This window comes from Brachycentrus maculatus, unplaced genomic scaffold, assembly GCF_059751285.1.
Source record: "Brachycentrus maculatus isolate JH-2025_06_01 unplaced genomic scaffold, ASM5975128v1 h1tg000220l, whole genome shotgun sequence".
Lineage (NCBI taxonomy): Eukaryota > Metazoa > Arthropoda > Insecta > Trichoptera > Brachycentridae > Brachycentrus > Brachycentrus maculatus.
In genome coordinates, this window is record NW_028280971.1 from 1,302,124 (window position 1) to 1,324,511 (window position 22,388).

The following is a 22,388-nucleotide window of genomic DNA, read 5'->3' on the forward strand; positions in this document are numbered from 1 at the left end:
CTGTATCTACATGTCCGAACGACTTGTCGAAGATCCAATTTAAAGTTTATTTATGAAGCTGTTCTGGTTGTATTGAAAACCGTTCAAAATAATTTAAATAGTATTGTGTCCGGCACATTTTTCTCATAAATTAAATTTGGTGCCGTATTGTTTGACGTGAACATACACAGATGACGCCTCCGGAGGGTAAAGGTATAGCGCGTGTGTTATGATTATTGCGTTAAGTGTTCGAATGCCATTGAAATTTGGATACCTATATGCCATTACCGTAATTTATATAATTTTTTTGTATAGCAAGTATCTGAAACAGAAATAAAACATAAGATTTAGCCTTACTTTATTGAAATTTTTTACAAAGAAATTTAAATGGAAATTTCCAGTTTTTACTTATTTTATCATTGGTTGTTAAAAATTACTATTTATTAAAAATAAATTGATAAAATTGGACAACTGTCAACGTATTTCCTTTCTTTTTTTTAAAAATAGTAGTCCCTGGGAGAATACAACTATGGTATATACATAATATATGTAAACATAAAATACGTTCATTATTCGTTATTTTGCACATGTTTCTTATATTTGTGTACTTTAACTATTTCTTCACTGATGGCGCCACAATCACAAATTCTTCCAAATCTATTGACACACGTTTATACACGTGTGAAAGGAAACCAAGACTATTGCATATATTATATACAAATCTCAAAAATGCAGTGTGATATGTATTATTGAATATAATGGTTAGAAGGTGAAGGTGAGCTTAACGTGGCTAAATGCCAGGTCGTAAGCCCTGGGATGCTTAGATATCCATCATCTTTCATATATAATATAAAAATAAAAATAAACTATGTATGTTTAATCCCAAGTTGAAATACCAATTATTTATTCCCATGGAATGTATCATACCATATTTTCCCCACATCATATGTCCACCTTCGTAGTGTAGTGGTAAACGCGTTTGGCTGACGTGCTGAGATCCCAGGTTCGATTTCTGGGGTGTCCAAATAAATTTAGATTATTTTTCACCCTCATATTCATTTAATATCACCCTGGACTGGTACAACAAGCAAAGAACTAATTACCTTGCCTTCATGCAATAAAAGAACCAAGAAAAAATAATTATGCTAGCCCCTGGGGACTCGAGAAAAGTAAAATTAAAATTGAAATTAAAATTAAAAAAAAGTAAAAGTAAAATTAGTCACTTATTTGATCTAGATTTTTTTTTATTTGTGCAAATATTAATGAAACAGGTTAACATTTTGAGTGTGTCCAAACACTTGTTCACAAAATCTGGATTATCTCCAAGTACAGAGACAATTATAAGAGTTTCTGCTTAAAAAAAAGCTTCTTTACATCTCACCAATAGATGTCTGTAGTGAAGTTCTAGTGATTCAAGAACAAGGTTTCTAAAATTGGTTCATATATATAGAACTTCCGAAAACAACGGAAAATAAATAACAAAGAAGAATATTAGAAACAGTAAATAATATTTACAACATTTTGAGTGTGTCCAAATACTTGTATGTTCACAAAATCTGGATTATCTCCAATTACAGGATTTATTTTCATATTATTTTTTGACATCTCATCGAAGATGTTTCTGCTCGGTAAAAAGCTTATTTTCATCTCACCAATAGATGACTCCAATGAAGTTCTAGTGATTCAAGAACAAGGTTTCTAAAATTGGTTCATATATATAGAACTTCCGAGAATTTGAGTGGTGTAGTTGTCAATAATGGGTAGAATTGTTGAATGTTACACGTGTGTAAAGTGATGACTTAAACCAGCCTATGACGGTCGTCAGCCCCGTAAATCCCCAGATTTCCATATTCTTCTTCATCTTTGATGAGATGTTAAAGAACAATATGAAATAGGTTAACATCACTGAATTCTGTAATAGAGCGTTTGACAATAATCTCATACATAAATTATGTTTCAAAATCATTGATTGATGGATTGATTGAGTATAATATTACGTGTGTGCATTATTTATATTCTAAACAAACATGTATGTTTAGGAACACAGAAATACTAAGAGTTACGTTTTTAATATTATTTTACTATCATTTACGACGATTTAAAATATACTGACACTTAAATAAGACCTTATTTGGATATTTCGAGAATTTTTATGACTTTCTGGCAATGGCATTCCAAAATCGTGTTTAACATATTATTTTAATTACCAAATCCTTTAAAAATAAAAATAAATAATATAGAGATGAAATCCTGTGTGATACGATGTAACTATTAGGTAAATAGCGTTACCAAAAGCATAAACGATACACAATTTAATGTATTTTCCTTACCAGTTTACGGGCGTTCGATCATCGTTTTTTTTCAGCATTCATCACCATTGAATACAACACACATTCCTCTATAGAATCCCATTTGTAATTCCGACGTATCTCGACAATATAAACATCTCACTAAGTGGAGCAATTAATCAATCGGACAGAAAAAAATCTAGTTGGCTGTGGGCTCGGCCATTTTCCTATCGAAATTCGAAACACTCCCTGGGTGGTTTGGCGGGAAAAAAAATCAGGTGTGCCAACGGAAATAAAATTGATTGTTTCCATTGATTGGGTCAGGTTTCAAAAAACTCAGGTGTTGATTAATTTGCATATTTTAAATAGAATAATGTTCTCAAACGTTAAGCCGTTATCACAACAAAAATAAATAAATAATCATTCCATTTGCGAACAGAGTTTTTGAAATTACACAAATAAGAAGTGTTAACTGAAATCTTAGTTAGTTTTATCATTCCCTTTGCGAACATAGTTTTTTTTAATATACTACCTGTACCCAGCCATGCGTTTCTATGGCTTAGTCTGGTAAAACGAAAAAGATAGAAAATTGAAAGGACACATTTCTGATATGTATAATTTCATAATGCTTATGAAGTAATGAAAATAAACATATTTCAAAATTATAATGCAATCGAAAACATTGCAAATGATTGATGACTGCAGCTGTCAAGAATCATGCTGTCCGCCATAATTTTTTTATACCGTGTATTTCTGGTTCCTTTCAACAGATGGCGCTGCCATTGATGTAAATAACCTGTGTTTATAAACAAAACGTTTTTACCAGTCATCTGTTATACTTTTACTAGGCATCCATTCCATAATAAAATGAGTTATAAAATCAGTTAATCCTTTCTTTTAACAAAACGGAATTCAATCTTTTATTTTTAATCAGTAGGAAGATGCTTATCACATTTGCCACATATATTTTCTTAGTCATTCTCTCGTTATCCATTCGCTCTACATATCCAAACCACCGTAAAGAACTCTTCCTTATCTTTTCAATTATTAATCGTTCAGCCTTACATTCTTTTCGTATATCTTCGTTTTTAATTCTGTCATACAATGATTTTCCACACATTCGTCTGAGGGAGCGCGTTTCTACAGCGTTCAGTCTGCTTTCATCCTTCCTTTACCAGTTGCATGTTTCGTTTCCATATATTAATGTCGGTACCAGCACGCCGTTGTGAACCTTTACTTACCTTTACTTTCATTATTAATACGCGTTATACGTGTATTTTTAATATTAATAAAAAATCATTTTTCATCAATTTTTTTCAAAAAATGAATGCAACTTTGAGAAGAGGTGACGCACGAAAAAAGATGTTTGATTGTATGTTGCTATGCATGAAAGTATGTGTAGAATCATTAATTTGATTGCTGGACAGACGCAAATAGGAATTATCGCTATGTTAATTCGGAGGTTTATAGTTTTAATTCTAAGCCAACCGATTAATAGGGTAAAATATTGATCTCTCAAATGTAAGCGTGTGCTGGGCAATAAATTATACCGAAGTTTGTTTGAATAAATTAAATCGTCGTGATAAGAGGTGTTAGGAAAACACTCGCGAGTCCCATAAGGCTGTGTAATATTTATTTTATGAAAGAATCTAAATTAATGACTGTGAACTTTCTTTTTAACCCTTTAGACTTATATTAAATTAAAATGTATGTATTAATTTTAAATCAAACACAGATTTTTTGAGTCTACTAAGTTGTATTTTATTAACGAAAACACATAAAAAATTATATTGTGACAATTGCTTCGCCTTGTTAGGATTAAAATGGAGTTCTACAAATTAAACGACAAATCAATAAATAAATTAAAATGAATTAATATAAATAAATCTTATTCTTCTCGTCTTACTTAATGGTTTACTTAGATAAATGAGACATTATATCATCATTACGGTTACATTACCGGGTACGCCGAACGTTGAGGAGACGAACGGAGGATAGAGCCGGGTGGAGACTGAACACGAAAGAAGAAAACCAATCATTACACAGATTGTAACTTACGTATAAGAAGATGAGACATTTGGTGTGCGATACCTATCCAACAATGGTATATATCAATCCAATGATGCATAGGGCACTGCATCGTATTGACGCAGTGTTATCTTGATCGTTAACACTTGAATGTGCTATGGTGTGTGATGGTAGTCGAGTGTGCTGACCATTACACTACGGAGGCGGACGAAATTTCACCTCCAGCTACATTTAAAAACTCCTTTAAATATTTTCAAATACATACAAAATAATGGTTGAAAATGGCATGTGGCAAGAGAATAATATTTCATAATTAAAATGTAACTTTGTTTTAAAATCACAGACATTATAACTGCTGCCTCCGTAGTGTAATGGTCAGCACGCTCGGCCACCGTTCTGGAGGTCCCGGGTTCGATTCCCAGGGGGGTCAAATAAATATAAGTGTTTTTTTTTCACTGTAATATTTATTCAATATTACCCTGGACTGGTCCTGAAGCGGGGGGCTGATCACCTTTCCTTCATGTGTAGACGATCAAGATAACACTGCTTTTATATAAAGCAGTGCCCTATGCACCATTGGGGTGCGGATAAGGGTTTTGATATATTATAATTAAGTTACAATAAAATATTTATAGTGATTTTAAAACAAAGTAACATTTTAATTATAAAATGGAAAATCACAAAGTTAGTGCTTCAATTATAAATTATAATAATATTTCAGGTTTGAAATGGTTAAAAATATTCATTCAAAACACACATTTGAAGTGAAACGCAATAAAAATCTGTTTCGAAATCAATACAACACTTTTTATAACTAAGAGAAAATTTAGTACTTTTTGAATGGATATTAAAAACATAAAATATGAGTGAAATCTCCCTAAAGAATGATTGACTAATTTTACCAAATAGAATTATGCTTATTTTAATGGATATCTTTTGATTCCAACCAGTGTTTTGACATCTCAAGATGACGAATAATATGGAATATGGAAGTCTGGAATTAACTTAACCATAGATGCTGTTAAGAACTCACATGTGAAAGAACGTATCAATTTTATGATATCGTTCACTCCTTTCAACAACGTCATATGTGAAAAAACTTTATTTTTTAGGAGATCTTTTTTAAAGTTTAAGAATACAATGTAATGTTTTAAAAATAAATATTGAAGCCACTTATTGAACTTTTTACTTTGTGCAACAGGTCTTTTTAAGTAAAACCAGAAGGTTTTTTCTCCATTTTAAAAATATTTAGTATATTTAAAAAAATAATTAAACAATACCTTTCTTCAAAATGCAAAAACAACACTTTCTGCGCTGTAAATATTAATTAAAAAATATGCCGCTTTTGCTGGGATATAGTACATTTTCTGGGCATTCCGAAAACATGAACAACTGTATATTTTGATATATGACGTTGTTGAAAGGAGTGAGCGATATGTGTTATGTACAAGTTTCAAAATTTGAATAGTGTGGTAAATCATGGGCAGAACGATGAATGTTACACGTCTATAAAATAACCCAGCCTCGTAATTTCTCTCGTTATCCATTTGGTCCACATGTCCATACGACCATTATTAATCGTTTAAATTATCCCTACTTTAGACTTGTCCACCTCTGTGGTGTAATGGTAAGCGTGTTTAGCTAACACAGCAGTGTTAATTGCTGTGTTAGTGATTGTCCTGACGAAGAGACGGGTACGTCTCGAAACCAGTAGACATAAAAATCTCGGTAAGTGGTTATATACTAATTTTATTAACATTTAAAATAAAATAAAAAGTAAAAATGACTAACCACAAAGTATGTAAATGCTTTAAATATTGATAATTTTGAGAATAAATACTCCAATATTTATTGAATTTCACCCTGGACTGGTTCCACTGCGTCAATACGATGCAGTGCCCTTTGCACCATTAGTTGCGGTTAAGAGTTAGGTAGGAAACATAGACTTAAATTCCTTTTTAATATTTATCGTCAAAGATACGCTAGGAAACCGTTTACTATGTGCAAGCTTTATTAACATACATCGTATCGTTGTAAATTGTAACTATGTAGGTATTGTAATACTTTGTTTTATGATATTCAACCCACGCAGGTTTGAACGTAATAAATAGCAATGATCTATTGGCTGTTTACGTTTCTTTGATTTTAATGATTATTTTACGAGACAAATTAATCTTACAGTAAGACAAAACTCTGGATGTCTTTATTTGAGCAATACCTTCGTATTGTAAATTGTACAGCCGGATATTATCCGGAATACGATTACTAGGAAAAAAATCATCACACCTTAAAAAAATATAAAAAATTATCACTAAAACTTGTATAAGACCACAAACGATATATTTTTGTAGTAATATCTTAACTCGGATGAATAAAAATATGGAATTTTAAATTTTATTTGGTAAATGCCACTGTTTTAAAAAAAAAATCTATTGTAACACGTATTTCGATGCATTCCGCATCATTTTCAAACACTATATATGAAGATAAGTTTGTATTTAAGAGATAAATTGAAGAGGAGGTAGGACCTGTTTCTTTCTTTATATTTTTTTTATCAGTTTAGGCATAGGGGAATGCTTTACTTATTGTCATTTCATTTATCGTGGGCTGATTTTTTATTTATTTAGACTTAAATTCACATGCGGTGTTTAAAAGCGATGCCGAATGTGTAACATTCTGACTAACATTCTGAGTCTAAAAAATATGGGCCAACAATTCCACTCGCTGATAAAGCACACCAAACAGTGACTTTTAATACATGTAAGGGCGTCTCGACTAAGAAGGCTTCTAGATTTTCTCTACTCCAAATTCGGCAACTCTGCTTATTGACATAGCCCCCATTTAACCAAAAATGTACCTCATCGGTGAACAACATTTTGCGCTAAAAAAGAGGATAAAGCTGAATATTGTTTTTGGCTCATAAATTAAATTTATCTGGTTACGAAAACTTAATAGTCAAATTCTTCTAGCAATCAAAACGACTTTGAGAATAATTAATTATTTTTTATTGTTTCTTACGTAAAACATGAAATTTAAATTAAACACAACTCCAACGTGAATTTTTCTTTCTATAGGGTCATTGTATGGAGAAATATTAAACTGGTTATGCGGATATTGAATATCTATTTTATTATCAATTAAACCACTTTTTTTACTGAGAAAATGTATGATACAATTTCGGGGAAATATTCTGATATATATTTTGTCATAATTGTAAACGATTTTGATGTGCTATATACAACTTTTAAGGATGAAAATGTAAACTTTAATGCCTTCACATAAAATTGCCTATTAAGTTTTACTCTTGCTAGATTTCATATGAATTATTTTTAAGGACATACCTATATAAAATAAATAAATTTAAAACTATATGAACGACCAAAATTTGATCATCGTCTTGTGGTGTCTAAGGTTTTAAGGAATACGTTTTCCGGAATATTTTTCTATTTTTTCATTCTATTCTTTCTAATACATAGAAGAGTGGGTTCGAACCGAGAAACTCTGACTTAAGATTCCGCGACACTAACCACGAGATCACAACCCGACACGTTGAAAAGTATCAAACTAACATTTTTTATATAAATTTATATTTCTTTTTCCTAAAAATAAACGGTGAGAATGACGATGGCTTTACATACTATCTTGTTAAAAAGCTAGAAAAAAAATCTACTGTTCAAGGGTATACTCTCAAATATGCAAAACGACTGGCTGCGCAAAAGCCACAATTTTTATCCGAGCACAATAAAAAAATACATATTGGTATTTCGCCTTCTATGACCTATACACCCAATGGTGCATAGGGCACTGCATCGTACTGACGCAGTGTTATATTGATCGTTACGTACATGAAGGCAAGGTGATCACTACTGCGCTTCAGGAACCAGTCCAGGGTAATATTAAAAAAATATAAGAGTGTTAAATCAAGAATGTTTATTTTCACTCTCCCTGGGAATCGAACCCGGGACCTTCAGGACGATAGCTCAACACACTAACCATCAAACCACGGAGGTGGACCAATATTTATTTGGTATTTGGCTTATGAATATTTTTTATCACTTTTTACTCCTTGCCTCTCGATAACTCTATTTAAAGAAAAACTTATTTTCTTACTAAAAAAAACAGTGTCTTAAGCAAAAAATAAAATTACGTTAAATTTTAACCGGATGCAATGAAAATTAAGTAACGAACTTTTGATTATTCAGCCTAAAAACAGTAGTCAGCATTTTTTTAAAGAAAGGGACTGAATTGATATTTTTAAAATCACAGAATCTTCTAGAATCGTACAACTAGACAGTTTGCATAACTGTTCATAAGTGATCTCCCGATAGACGTTCGTAGTACGTATATCGAAGCGCAGAGCTAATCAAAGTTCTCAGGTCGTTCAATGGTAAACGTAAGTGGTTGTAATGCACACTCGTTATGAGTACCAACTATAAACCTATTTAGTTAATGTTACTCCGTCAATATTTACCATTGATTTATGCAACTATCTGTAAACATTCCCATTGAAGATACAGACTTTTATTTCTCAACTAGGCCTTACATCGGAGATGCGTTAACTTTGGCTACGAACAGATATTGTAATTTGAATAATTAATATCTATTAGTATTCGGCCGGGTCAGGAGTCGTAATAATCGTCGGGTATGTATGAGGAGATGCATGAATGTAGAAGAGGCGAAGAATGTTTGCAAAGACAGAGTGGTGTGGCGTTCGATTCTCTCTGCCTACCCTTGCGGGGAAGCGGCGTGATGGTTAGTTAGTTATACATATTAGTTAAGACGTTGAAACCTGCAAAATGGTATAAGTCACCTTACTATATTGCTGGTGGTTCACAACGGAGTGCTGGTACTGACACTATGTATTGAAGCGAAATATGGAACGGAAGGATGAAAGCAGAGTGAACGCCGTTGAAACGCATTCCTGGAATGCGTTGAAAATAATTGTATGACAGAATTAAAAACGAAGATATTGGAAAGGAATGTAAAGCCCAAATAGGGATATTCAAAAAGATTAAGAAGATATTATTTTTTGACATCTCATCAAAGATGAAAAAGAATATGGAAGTCTGGGCATTTACGGGGCTGACGACTGTCATAGGCTGGTTTAAGTGATCACTTTACACACGTGTAACATTCACCAATTATACCCATTATTGACAACCAGACTACTCAAGTTCTGTATATATGTTCCTATAAAATTCCAAGAATTTGAGTAGTGTGGTTGTCAATAATGGGTAGAATTGGTGAATGTTACACGTGTGTAAAGTGATCACTTAAACCAGCCTATGACGGTCGTCAGCCCCGTAAATGCCCAGACTTCCATATTCTTCTTCATCTTTGATGAGATGTCAAAAATAATATGAAAATAACTCCTGTAATTGGAGATAATCCAGATTTTGTGAACAAGTATTTGGACACACTCAAAATGTTGTTAAGAAATTGTCTTGTCAAATTATAAGCTTAAATAATAAAAATATCAAAATTGTATTAATATGATACAAGTTTTGGCAAAAAGCATTACTTAAAGTTAAATATAAACTCGTTCATCTCAAAACTACTGTTTTTAACTTGCGGCTATTTGCCTTTGCACATTAGTTGACAATACCACGAGACCAGTTTCCACAGGCGCGGTTAGGGCCCTCGCACACCTGCGAACACGAGTGTTTACATTTTCTGCACGTCTGCCTGTTTACACTCGGTTCCTTGTTAAACTACCACTTGTAACGTCACCCCAGCGTGTCGTGGCATCTTGTCTTCTTCTTCGCATGGCTTGCCGCACGACCGCGAGATCATTGTTAATGAGTGTGAATGGACCTACGCAAACAACCTACTCGTATTCAACCGTAGTTATCAGCCAAGTGCACCTAAATTAAAACCTGGTGGACTTGAGAGGGTTTTGTAAGTTTATCTAGAATAATAAGTATTTTAAAATAATAATCTCAAAGATCAGCATGAAATGGACCTTTTATTAAGCTTTCCTTATCATAGATAATACTATTTTCAATAATGGGTAGAATGGTGAATGTTACACGTGTATAAAGTTATCATTTAACCATCCTATGATTGATCGTAAGGCCAGTTAATACCCACGTTTCCATATATTTAAAAAAAAATAAGTTCTACTTAGTGAACACCACTATTTCTTGAAATCTACCGTGACACGTGTTTCGATGCATTCCGCATCATTTTCAAACTTCGTACTCTTCATCTATATGAGATGTCAATATAAATAGCTCCTTAGTGGACAAACCTTAATTTATTAACAGAGATTTGGACACACTCAATACTTTGTAAATAAACTTCTTCTTCAAACCCATAACCGCACCCTAATGGTGCATAGGGACTTTATCATATAAACGCTGTGTTATCTTAATCGTTAACACGTGAAGGAACAGTGATCCGCTTCAGGAACCAGCCCAGGGTAAAATTATATTAATATTAGTGTGAATAAATTATAACTGGTCAATTCATAAGCGTAATATAAATTTGAAATCATGTTTTTAGGCGACTCTTAGTTTGTAAAATAATTCGGGAAAAATCTTAAACATTTGTAAAAAAAATATTACTCAACTCAACCACAAAGGGTGCCATGAACTCACATGTGAATGGTGTCGGTTAAGGAATATACCACCCGAAATTTGATTGTGTGGTTGTAAGGTAAGAGGAGAATGGTGAATGTTTCACTTGTAGAAAGAGATCATTTATACCAACCTGCAACAAGTCGTAAGCCCTGTAAATACCCAAAATTCCATATTCTTCCTCATCGTTGTTAAGGTGTCAATATAAATAACTCCTAAGAGGACACTCAAATTTGTGAAGAAACAGTAGAAAACTCTCAAAATATTTTTATTTGTTTCTGTTGGGATATAAATAAAAATCTTTAAATTCTTGTGTTCGTCCCAAGATTTTATTTTTAATTTCTCTTTAAAAAATGTACATATCGAAATGAATATTAACAACACCATTAGCCTTTTAATTTTCTTGCCAAACGATACATTATCATTAAGAGCCTCGCAGCGTGAAAATATTTCCGACTAAAAATTTATGTTAATTTCATTAAGAATTCGATATTTGTGGTAATATTATGTTCCGAGCAGTCATTATACGGCCAAAGAATTTATTATAATACACGGAATAATATCGTAAATAATCGAGATAGCATTAAACAAATTATAATTTTGACTTGATAACATGGACGACACTGCCAAATATTTAATAACTCTTATCAAACATATCATCTTAATGCATTTCACAATAAAAATAGCGATTGAATCCTTAAAAATAACACCTTTTCCCCATCAAAAATTTACCGATAATACAGTTTCACAAACTAACATGTAGCCGAAATTATCAAATTTTAATGAAATTGGTTTGATTGGATTGTGTTCTTACGTTTTTTTGTTCGTTTCATATGATAATTTTTGTCTCCAATCGCAGACAGGGTAGTAAAAATGCTAATAGAAACATTTTAAATATTGTCAGGTTGTAATTTGCAGTCGTTAATGATCATTATTTTGATTGAATTTCGTTTTGAAATTATTGTATAAATTGCTTTGTTCCTAATTAGGTGTTATTAATGTGAAGTAAAGATATTTTATGAAGTATACTCGTGTTTGTGAATATGTGATTTAAAGTTTATATGTAGAATCATTGCGGTGTGTCATGTTTCACAGAAAAATATAATAAAATAAACTTTTAGAATCAAAGATCCCCAAGGTACTATACAAAGATAACAAAAACACCAGTAACAAAAAAACTGTAAGAAAAAAAATCTTTAGCTGACTTGAACTGCTTTAAACTGTAAACGATTATCATATGATCATTCAGGAAACAAACACGAAAAAAATAGTTTTAATTATAGGTATTTATATTTATTTTTAATTTATTTAAGTATTTTTACCATTGTAGGTTTAAAAAATAAACATTTCTAAATATAAACATTTGTCCGCCTCCGTAGTGTAATGGTCAGCACGCTCGGCTACCGTTCTGGAGGTCCCGGGTTCGATTCCCAAGGGGGGTAAAATAAATATAAGTGATTTTTTCGCTGTCATATTTATTCAATATTACCCTGGACTGGTACCTGAAGCGGAGGGCTGATCACCTTTCCTTCATGTGTAAACCATCAAGATAACACTGCATTTATATGACGCAGTGCCCTATGCACCATTGGGGTGCGGATAAGGGTTTTTATTATTAAATATAAACATTGTCACATGCAATTATTTTTTTATGGATAAGGTAGATATTTAAAACACAAATATACAGATTTTTTTTTAAAAACTAAATTTAAAAATATTCGTTTGTTCAAAATCTCTTAAAACAAAGTTTTTTTTTAAAGTTCAAAAGTTATTCACCGATTGCTTTGAAATTTTGACAAAACGATGTTTTCAAATACATATTTAAAAATGCTTTTTCTTTCTATTCCATTGAACCATCCACATGTCAAAATCATTTCACCTTACAACTATTTAGGCGCAATAAATGGAAAAGGAGAACATAGGCTAACATAATGAAATATTTGTATTTTTTTTATATATTTTTCCTACTAATGACAGTTTCCTTTCATATATTGTAATTTTTTTTCTTATTTATTACCAAAGACAATTTTCAGGCTCCTTTGCTGACTGATTTCTATGTTTGCAAAAATGATCCACTCTAAAGTACTTGCATCGTACTGAAAAGCATCATAATCTAAGTATGAGTACTTATTGAAATATTTTCATTTACCTGATATTATTAAATTTTTATATTGCGACATTTTTATTTCACAAAATTTACAAAATAATATGTAACATAAATGTAAGTAAAATGGAGTGAGACTGCAACATTCAAGCACCAAATACAATTGCATTCCTGCAGTAATTGAATTGATTCAATTCGATTTAACAGTTTACATGAATAAGGGAAACCTAAAAATACAAACCTATTTTTTGTGTAAGCTTTTGTAATGTTAGTATATAACCCCTCAAAGCCTACCGGCTTCAAGACGTCCCATCTCTTCGTCAGGACCATCACTACCCAAGCATGCAAACTATACTAAATGTCACTACCATAGCACTATTCATACACTTATGGTACAACTTCAAAAAATATTAATCACATGCGTTTTAGATCGCCCGAGATCCTGTTGGCTTAATATTTTGTATACTCGTAAATATGTCAATATTTTTATGGTAGTGACGTGTATTGTTGCTTACATGCTCATTTATTGATTGTCCTGACGAAGAGACGGGTTTTTCTAAAAACCAAATTAGAAATTAATATTAGTAAGTTTTGTTAAAAACCAGAGTATTTCATCAATTAGGTACGTTTAAAATAATATCATAGTTATAATTTCATTATATGTAACGTCACCGATGAACAATATTTTACTTAAATATCTCTCTATTTGTCTTTTTTTAAATAAAGCAACAAATATGAGACTGGTTGAAATGATTTTAAATTGAGTCTTATTAATTCATTTTAATCTATGTATATACTACTGTAGCTTATTATACTTACATATCACTCACTCCTTGCAACAACATCATATTTCAGAAATCGTTTTTTTTAGTTGTGCATGTTTTCGGAATGCCCACAAAATGTACCTACTATTTCCCAGCAAAAGCGGCATATTTTTAACTTAATATTTACCTGCTACATGACTGAAAGTGTTGTTTTTGCATTTTTAAGAAAAGGTATTATTTTATTGTTTTTTATATTAGTAAAGTAAATATATTTCAAATGTAGATAAAACCTTCAGGTTTTACCTAATAAGATCTGATGCACAGTAAAAAGTTCAGAGTGGCTTGGTAATTATTTTTAAAACATTTCATTTTATTCTTAAACTTTAAAAACGATCTCCTGAAAAATAAAGTTTTTTGATATTATGACGTTGGTGAAAGGAGTGAGCGATATGTACTCCACAAAACTATCTTCAACCAGCCCTGGTTTTCGCAAGAATGAGAAGGGCCGTAATTAGGATATTCTAGAGTATTTGTGAATAGGGTAGAGTTTCCTAATATGGAAATGTAAGTGCTCCGGAATTTCTGTACAGCCATTTATAATGCTACTTTTACATATTTTAAACTTAATTTTTATCAATTATGTTCTGGAAGATATTCTATTAATGCATACAACGTAGTCTTGGTACCAACCATAATTATAGAAGTTACGCATGGAGTTGGAAATAGAAGGATGAAATTAGACTTAATATATCGCTCACTTCTTTCAACAACGTCATATATAAAAAAACTTGATTTTTCAGGATATTGTTTTTAAAGTTTGAAAAAATAATGTTATGTATTAAAAATAAATATCAAGCCACTTATTGAACTTTTTATTGTGCGACAGATCTTTTTAGGTAAAAACTGAATGTTTTTTTTCCATTCGATAAATATTTAGTTTATTTAAAAAAGTTATTAAACAATACCTTTTCTTCAAAATGCAAAAACAGCACTTTTTGTCCTGTAGCGAGTAAATATTAAGTTAAAAATATGCCGCTTTTGTTGAGATATAGTACATTTCCTGGGCATTCCGAAAATTGACGATTTTTTATATATGACGTTGTTGAAAGGAGTGAGTGATATGTAAAACGATGTATAATTAAAGTGACCATACGTCCCGTTTTGACCGTCCCGTTTTTAGATAGCATGAAAAACATGTTTTTTTTTCCATATTTATATTATTTATTCCTTTTATTTTCTTTATTAACATTCCATTTCTTTTTATCAATACATAAAAACGATGAAAAAATACGTGTTTTCTTGAATATACATACTATGACGTAAAAATTGGTTGCTGTCCCGTTTTGAGGACAAAAATAAATGGTCACGTTACGTATTAGAACAAGGACAAGGTAGAAAGCGAATTATTTAAAGTCCAGGTGTAATTATTTTATTGTAAGGCCTTTATACTGTAAATTGTAATGGTATCTTTTGTATGTAATGTATATAATCTAATAAAAAAATAAAAAATAAATACAAAAATTGTAATAACATGTAAGTATTTCGGCTCAACACAGGCCATGCCTAATGAGCCGTAATACATATAGCTAAAAAAATGTATGTATCTATGAAATAAATAAATAAAAATAATAATAATAGCTGTTTGAATGGTGATGTTAGGAAACAATGCTAGGCTGGGATAAGCTCTATCGATAAAATTAACATAAGTTTGTTGAGATGGTTCGGACATGTGGAACGTACGAGTGATGAAAGAATAGTTAAAATAAACTATGAGGCGAATGAAGAATGTTGTAGAAATAGAAGCAAAGATACACCGAGAAAACTTGGCATGATCAAGTATTTGAAATATTTGAAATCAGTCCGGTCATGAGTTGAAACAATCGGCGGGTATGAATGTGGAAGAGGCGAATAATTTTTGTTTGCAATGACAAAGTGGTGTGACCTTCTATTCTCTCTGCCTTTCCTTGCGGGGAAATCAGTTAGTTGATTAATTATTTCTACGTTAATCATTGAGGTACTAACCCATTTTAATAAAAATTGAATAAATTATTATGTAGGTTACGTGGCTTATTGAGTAGACGCTCGACTATTTCAAAAATATCACGGGGTCGATGTCCCCCAATTACAAAATAAATTTAATACATATTTATTTTAAAAGTAAAATTTCATGCACACATCAGATATATGAAGATTTTTTAATCTAAGTGTTTTGATACTAATTTATTTACAAAATAATATATTTAAAAAAAAAACTATTTACAGCATTTTATTTAAATTTCATACATTAAAAAATGTATACAAAATATAAAATCTGGAAATACACAATAATATAACTTACAGTGATTTAATATTTTTTTAAATGAAAATAAAACCTTTGTTTCTATTCTCTCTGCCCACCTCTGCGGGGAAGTGACGTGATAACTAGTCAGTTTGAAAATGATACACAAAGCATCGAAACACGTGTCACAATATATTTCAAGAAATAGTGATATTTACTAAGTAAAACCTCAATTGAAAATTTAAGATTTTCTTAAAACCTTACATGTATTTGTATCCAATCTGTTTTAACTTGTGATAGTCTAAAACCAATATTTTCATGTTAACCATTTTCAATTCAAGACATTTCAAAGAAAATTTAAAGAATATTCGCAAATTCCATGGCAATATCAACCCTTAATACATTTACACTGACTGGAAAGTTATTTCTTTTTTAATTACCCCCTCGGAGTAGAAGGCAAACAAAGATAGCCAGTTAATAAAGCAAGGTGCTATTCCGTAGTAAATGGGGATTGCTTTTCAACCCTTTGCGGGTGAGTGCGCGTCAAACCGCGGTGCGAATGCCACCCCCAAACGCTCCACCACGAGGGGCTAAATAACCGTTGAATCATTTATTTGTGATTCTTTCAGCTCTCTGTTAAGGGAATTTAATATCTTGGGATATTATTTACTTCACGTTTTAATACATGGATATAATCTCTACTGTTTAATATTTAGTTAGTGTAGTTACATAGTACACACTTAAATTAACGCAATATATATATTGTATATATATATATATATATATATATATATATATATATATATTAATATAATGGATTAATTACTTAAGCCCCCACTAGCCGCTTGACGTAATATCGCCATTGTTTAGCGAGTCCATTTAAGCGCGACCTTCTCAGACATATTTGTCCAGACATATTTCCACTCGGGAACACCGAAATAATACACTGATATCTTTAATAATACAATTTCTTTATTAGTTGGCACCATCCCAAATTGTTGAGAGTAATCTCGCATGTTGCCGTGAGTATCCATCGCTGAAATTATTGTGCTTTCTTAGAAAACTTCTATTTCTTATACCGATTCTTATTGTATTATTAGGTTTATAGATATTTGTACTTTTTTATTGTTTTCGTGATATGAGATAAACTATACATTAATAAATTTCTAATTTATTAATGAAAACGCTAGCACCAAGTTAGATTAATACGGTAAGGGAATGCACGAGTACCAAGTATGTAAACATTTAGACGACAATCAATTGAAGTTGACTGATTATATGAGCACTTTACCTAAATTTCAAAATAAATTCTTGATAAATACAGTAGAACCACTTTGATTCGTCACCTTTGGCACTAAACTATGTTGGGCAAGCAAAAAAGGTTGAAAATATAAAAATTTATAAAAAAATTAAACAATATTTGAATTCAAAAATGGGTATATTATTGTAACATACATACAATGATTAAAGAAAACACTTGTTTTTTACCACTTGAGTTTTATTATAGACTACATGTTTCAGAAGTTAAACTTCTATCATTCAGGTCTGTATAAAAACAATAAAATGTTATTATACAGACCTGAATAATGGAAGTTTAACTTCTGAAATATGTAGTCAAATAAAATAAAACTCAAGTGGTAAAAAACAAGTGTTTTCTTTAATCATTGTAACATGTCTTACCACAAAGTTAATGCCGAAACAATAAATAAAGTAACTTACATATTTTTGAAATATTGCAATAAACCGCATAAAAAGAATTAATGATAATACAATATACTCTCAAAAATAAAATAAAAATAAAATGGTGAAAAAATTAATCAGTAAATTACAAGTATCCAGATTATATACCTTTTAGGTGACAATAAACAATTTTCTTTCATTTTAATTTTAACGGCAGACAGTTGATAGAATTCCTTTTTGAATTGTTGGATAGGTAATAAATCCAAAATTTAACACAATTACTGGATTGAATTTTAGTTTTATTAACATATATATGAAAATATGTGACGTGTTTCGTCTTATTAAGACATTAACACTATATTACTTAAAATTTTCTTTCACTTAATATTTGTTGTAAAATGTGCCCTCGACACGTAAAAACTCAGCATGGGCACATTATTAAAATTTGCAATTATGTAAATGATGAAATGAAATAAATAAATGGAACTAATACCCAGAACAAATAAATATCATTAATACTTATTTATTTTTTTACAAAAATGTTAATAAGTAAAAATGACTAACCACAAAGTAAATGCTTTAAATATTAATAATATTGAGAATAATATAAATATCATTTAGTAAATACTTATTTATTGTTTCGGCATTCACTTTGCTGTAAGATATTATGAAATTGTAAAAGAAAAACACTTGTTTTTTACCACTTGAGTTGTATTATATTTTATTCAAACGACTAGTTTTGGATGGTATGCTTCAATCTTTAGGTCTAAATATAAGCTAAAGGAAAAATAATTATCAATTCTATAAATAAATGGGGGGTTAGTTTTGGGGAGGGGGGGTGAGGCAGGGGGTGAAGTTTGTGAATACAGAAAAATGGAAATAAGAGGTGAAGTATTTTGAAATGAAATATTGTTTTTTAAATTATTATGAATAATAAAGTTATTCATTATTTGGCCTTTGTGTGGTACAGGGTGTAATAATTTTACTTTATGTGAGTGGAATGAGTGATTTTTATATATTTTGTGATTTGCAAATAATTACTAACAAGACCGCCACGATGTTCTTTAATTCTCATCTTTAAATTTCTCGCAGTTTAGCCTATATATAGTTTCTATCGCAATCCTTACACGATATTTTACAAATACCACTTTTTTGCAACATATCCAAATTACATATTTTTTTAAGCCCCTTGCTCCCATATGATTTCAGATTGCGTTGTGAAAATTATGATAAAATCGTAGATTATTCTTATCAGGTAATCGTCAAACAATAAAATATAAATATTTAAGGCGTAATTCCAGTGATTTGAATTCATCTAGCGTACTTGCCTAGAAGGAACTTACTCGTGTCTCATTATCACGATATTACACATGTGCTTGGGGTTTGTAATTACCTACCTTCACATTTCTGGGAAAAAAATTAAAATTATCATTTTAATAATAAAAAAATATAAATCATATTTTTATATTAACATAAACTGACTTTCAAGCCTATACTCCGTAGGAGTTCACCAATGTAGTTGCGTAAAACATTTTCGCCTCTTTCACATTCATGCATCTCTGCATACATATCGTCAGGAGTCGGAATAATCTGTTGGAATGTATGCAGAGATGCATAAATGTGGAGGAGGCGATGGATATATGTAAGTTCCGAAATCGCAGTGGAGTGCTTTTCAATAATAAGTAGAATGGTGAATATTACACCTTTATAAAATGATTACTTAAACAAGCTAATGACAGGTCGACTACTGTATAAATACCCAGACTTCCATAATCTTTTTGGTTGAGAAATGCAAAGTTGTCGTATACCATTTTACTTTTCCATGTAGGTACATAATATAAAACATATTCTATATGTGGCCAGGTTAGGTTAGGTTAGGAGTCAGAATAAACGGCGGTTACGTATGACGAGATGCATGAATGTGGAAAAGCCGAAGATTGTTTACAAAAACAGATTAGTGTGGCGTTATATTCTCTCTGCCTACCTCTGCGGAGAAGCGACATGTTGGTTAGTTGGTTAGTTAGCTAAAAGACGTGTTATATATGAATATTAGATAAAACATTCGTTTACAACATTTTGAGTGTGTTCGAATACATGTTCACAAATCTGGATGATCTCCAATTATAGAAGTTATTTTTCATATTATTTTTCAATATCTCAACAAAGATGAAGAAGAACTTTCATACTTCTATATTTTTCTTCATCTTTGTTGAGATGTCAAAAAATAATCGGGAAACATTCGTAGTTTTATTATATCTATTACATTTTAATAGTGGCAGTTCTATCTTCCGAATTCATATTAATTTCCGAAGCCTGGTATAATCACCCATTGAGAAACGCCGATAAATTAAATAAACCCATACTTTTCTTGTTAATGCTGGATTCTCCAAGAAAAACACAGCTATTATTTATCTCATTATCTCCATTAAGTTACAAAACCCAGTGGGATTGTGTCAAAATATAATAAAATCCCAGTGGAATTTCCATCCTTAGAGAGCGTAATTCTTAATTTCGATCGTAAAGCGTCACTTTTGAATTTATAATTCCCGAATGTTGCCGTTTCGATAGTCACACTCAAATTTAGAACGTTAGCTCGACGCGCCACAATTGTCGGTGCCGAAAAAAAATTGGGAGTGGTGTTCACTTAAACTTTGAACAAGCGCGGAATATCTAATGCGTAATTATTTACTGATTTGGAGTTCAATTTGTAGAACCCCATTTTAATTTATGTAGTAATTGTTACATCGAACACAGTTTTTTTTTAATTATTTTTTTTAAATCTTAATAATAATAGTATATAACCACTCACCGAGATTTTTATGTCTACCGGTTTCGAAACGTGCCCGTAGTTTTTTTTAATCTCTTAAGTTGTATTTTATTTCCATTAATTGATTCGGTAGTCACTTTGTGGTAAAATCTATCCATTTTTAATTAATGTTTTACTTAGTAAATACCACTATTTCTTAAAATCTATTGTGACATATGTTTTGAATAAATTTTGAAGTTTGGTTTATTTCTTTTTGTAATGATTTTTCATATTTACAGGACAGCGTTAACAAAATAATTTTCGTGTTTGCTCTTTTCAAGATATTATATTAGAAAGTATAAAAATGATCATTAATCTGTGGAAAGTAAATATAATATAATCGGAGAAATGACGACGTCTCCCTCGCACTTGCGAAATTGTTCGTTATTTATTAAGAACGTGCGTCTTTTTCTAGCAAGTAAATTGTTCTAAATGAGTGCAACGGATTTTCGAAGGTGCCCTTGACTGAAGCGACCCATGTTGAATAAAGTGACCCTTTTAAAATAGAAAATTACATGTAAATTAATAAATTTATTGCTCGATTAAAATAACTCGTAAGATTAATATTTTTTCACACACAGCGAACACCCACTATCTTTAGATAAAATTGAATATTATTAATACAACCACTGATAAACCTGCCATGTATAAATTCTTCTCGCTGATTCGTTGTGTGCTTTGGATCAAAGCTCCAGGGTTCGATCTTTACTTTTTCGTTTCCTACGTTTTTCTTATTGTAACATGTTTTGTAATTAGAAAAATAATTTTTAATGTTATTTTTTTGACATCTCATCAAAGAAGTATATGGAAGTCTGGGCATTTATGGGGCTGTTCAAAAAAGCTTGTTTTCAACTCACCAATAGATGTCTCTAGTGAAGTTCTAGTGATTAAAGAACAATGTTTCAAAATTGGATCATATAATAATGGGTAGAGTTGGTGAATGTTACACGTGTGTAAAGTGATCACTTAAACCAGCTTATGACGGTCGTCAGCCCCATAAATGCCCAGACTTCCATATTCATCTTCATTTTTGATGAGATGTCAAAAAATAATATGAAAACTGGTCTTTGTTTAGATAATCTAAAAAAATTAGAAATGCGTAAAGCAATCAATAAAGTCTAATCCATAATAAATAACCAACTGAATTTAACTTCGAGTCTACATTTGAAAATATTCCCATTGTGATTTCTTTGTCTCTTTTCTCTCTTTCAAAATTTTGTTTTTCTTCGTTTGAACCCTTATCCGTGCATAGGGTACTGCATCATATAAACGCAGTGTTCTCTTGATCGTTAACACACAAAGGAAAGGTGATCAGCCCTCCGCTTAAGGTACCAGTCCAGGGTAATATTCAATAAATATTACAGTGAAAAATCACTAAAATTTATTTGATACCCCCTGGGAATCGGGAAAAACATTCAGGTTTTACCTAAAAAGATCTGTTGCACAGTAAAAAGTTCAATAAGTGGCTTGATATTAATTTTTAATACATTGTATTATATTTTTAAACTTTAAAAACGATCTCCGGAAAAATCAAGTTTTTTGATTTATGACGTTGTTGAAAGGAGTGAGCGAACTGTGCTAAAACATGTGCAGCATTAAGGGTCGCGGGAAAACAGAACATAACACGAGTTTTAGTGTTACACTGTTTACATTCCAAGTATGGTCAATAATTATTACATAGACCGCTCCATTTATGTTTTATCGACCATTACGGGAGACTGCTGCGGTAATCCTTCCTCAGAAAGCTGGAACGCCTTTGTCCCATGGCCCGCATGCTCCTGCCATCTTACCAATGGCATCCTCCACAATACACCATTGTTGAGCTCAACCTGCTACCAGATATGTACGTATTGTGTTCCGATTATGTTCCGAGACTGACTTTC